Source organism: Montipora foliosa, chromosome 3 (genome assembly GCF_036669935.1).
Source record: "Montipora foliosa isolate CH-2021 chromosome 3, ASM3666993v2, whole genome shotgun sequence".
In the NCBI taxonomy this organism is placed as follows: Eukaryota; Metazoa; Cnidaria; class Anthozoa; order Scleractinia; family Acroporidae; genus Montipora; species Montipora foliosa.
The window spans coordinates 53,148,893-53,151,392 of NC_090871.1; the positions used below are offsets into that span (position 1 = coordinate 53,148,893).

The window sequence follows — 2,500 nt, forward strand, 5'->3', positions numbered from 1 at the left end:
TCTCCCCGCCTTCTTTAGGAATCACATTGGTTTTAATCCTTTTATCGGACGAATCATTCGAATGGTTTCACCCGGTGCTCAAAAAGCTTCCTGCTGAAATAAGTTTGTTTGTAATAACATGTTATATGAAGAACTGTTTCTTAATACTTGAGATTTCTTTGGTAGACATTTGGTGCATGCAAGTCGGATTGAAAGTTTTTTGACGCAATTTGGCGTAGTTGAAATGCAAGTACATCAGTATTTACATAAATCTAGTCAGGATTGTAAAAGCTTCTCATGCAATGGTTGGTTTGCAAGTTAAGTCAGGCTGCCATGTTTAATTGCACAAACAACAGATCTTTAATTAGCTCCTTTGGTTCGTCATCTTTGAGTGGTTTACGTGGCGCATGTCCAGTCATTTTTCAGCCCTGCTGTTCAACAATGGTTACATTAAACTTTCCCGAGCCCACAGTTTTGATTAGCATTGGTTTCATACATTGCTGACCAAAGCTACACAAAAGCTTAAAGGGTAGTTACTTGTTTCTTAAGGAGACTCGAAAGGGTTTGCAACGGGTAACAACACAGGGTCCAGAGGAGTTTCGCGTGAATAAATGAATCACTAAAGGATTACTTATTTAACGTCTCACCTTGAAAAAATTATATCCTTGTCGCTTAGCACGATTAATTAGCCCAATGGAATCTTTATGAATCTACTGTAAACGATTTATTCGCTTCTATCTGACCCAGATCGACTTTGTTGTTCGCCATTTTGAAAATCACTAACCGCAAGCCATCCTCGCTGGTGCAGAGCACGTAGCCCGAAGGGCGACCGAGGGTCCGACCGAGGCACGAAGCGCTGGGTAAAGAATAAGCCGATCTTGTGAGCCCTCGGTCTCTTGGTTTGCGGTATATAGAATGTATGACGAAACTGTAACGCGATCAAAATAACCAATTTTTTCAGAGGTTTTCGACGGTTTTGATGTTTTAACTACAAACACATCTCCCCTGGACCCCGTGGTAACAGTGGGCTTTTTTGCTTTTTGTATAGTATGCTGATTATGCTGTCAGTAGTGCTATTAGTTTGCTGTATTGATACTAGTTTAATTTACTAGTTACTAGCTACTAGTTTAATCTAGTTTTTTTATTTATTCATGTATTATTTAAGTACTCTTTTGCTTTTTTTTTTTTTTTCAAGTAAATTTTGATTATATACATATATATGCCTACGTTCTTAGGACGTGAAAACAAACACTAGCTTTCTTTGGTACCCTTTCTATGCAGTTTTCAAAGGTTTTTATCAACGAAGTTTCTCGATTGCTTAGCTTTGTGTAAAAATTGTGTTTTTACGAATTAAATGAATTTGACAGGAGAGACTGATTAGTTTTTTTTTATTTATCGGGAGAAGTCAGTTCAACAAAGTCCAGATATGTTCCCATAAAAACCTCTTTCTACCCGATTTCAAGGATAGCACAGTTTTTCCCGCTTGCTGATCTCTGATTGGTCTATTTAAATTTCAGTAGCTCTCGCCGTATGCAAGGATCATCATAAAATGCCATTTCCGTAGAAGTTACCGTTTCTTAAATTTCCTGTTAGTACAAGGTGTTTGGCATGTTAATTCCTGGATTAAATGTCCAAAAATTCAATCCGGATGAAGATGGTAGAAGGATGGAAAGAGAAAACTCGATAGCCACGTGCTGGTCGTGCTTTCAATCCAAAGAATTTTGAATTGGAAACACCGCATCAGGTTACCCGGGATTTCAGTAAAATTTGAAGTTGGCGGTTGGTGGCCCCAACAGACGAGGCAATTTGTTATCGATAACTTTTCGGTTGTCGATAACAAAAAATTGTCGAAACGCGGCCGTTTTGTTATCGACAACACTATTTCTCCCGTCTGTTGAGCCAGTTATCGATAACTAAAGTCCATTTCGCAACGACGCAAACGATTTTTAAAGTCAGCGGTTCTTCTTTTCTTGTCGCTATTTTCCCAGGCTGCCGCAAAAAGTACTGCTTATCGATAAATAAACTTCTCGGGTCGTGTCGTACCCCATTGAACGGGTTTCGGGATTGGCCAAAAGAACGATAGAACGAACAAAGATAACAATGGATTTAGCACAGAAAACAACAGAAGTATGAAGAAGTACGGCCTCTTACTATGGGGACCAATCAGAGGCATTGTTGTCATCACTCATTAGGTCCAATCTGATTGGTCATTATTTTCCTCCCCAAGACTCCCTCGGCCGCTTCTCTGGGCGTTAACCCTACAATGAAACGCTAAAGCCTGGTTTTCACTGTCGACGCAAGCACAAGCGCAAAGCATAAGAGCGCTTATTTCCCCGTAAAAACGGGGTTGACAAAAGCGGCAAGCACAAGGATCCAAAGTTTTCCTCTTCCTTGTGCTTGCGCTTATACTTACGTTCGCTTGTGTTGCGTGAAAACGAAACAGCATAAGAAAAAGGAAATTAGGTTGCTACGTCTGGCCAATTCAAGAAGTCGTTCCAGATTCCCAGCGTCTGAACATTTA

The 2,500-nt window shown here is 40.0% G+C and overlaps 1 protein-coding gene across 5 annotated transcripts in view; it reads left to right on the forward strand.

Annotated features, from left to right (window-relative positions):
* Positions 1-2,020, forward strand: part of LOC137997659 (uncharacterized) — a 35,731-nt gene extending 33,711 nt beyond the window's left edge. For 4 of the 5 annotated variants that reach the window (XM_068843765.1, XM_068843766.1, XM_068843767.1 and 1 more), the window contains one exon: positions 1-2,020. This exon is cut by the window's left edge and continues 916 nt beyond it. The gene's annotated coding sequence lies outside the window, so the exon portion shown is untranslated. The other variant, XM_068843768.1, reaches the window with a different exon arrangement.
* Positions 2,021-2,500: the final 480 nt, after the last annotated feature.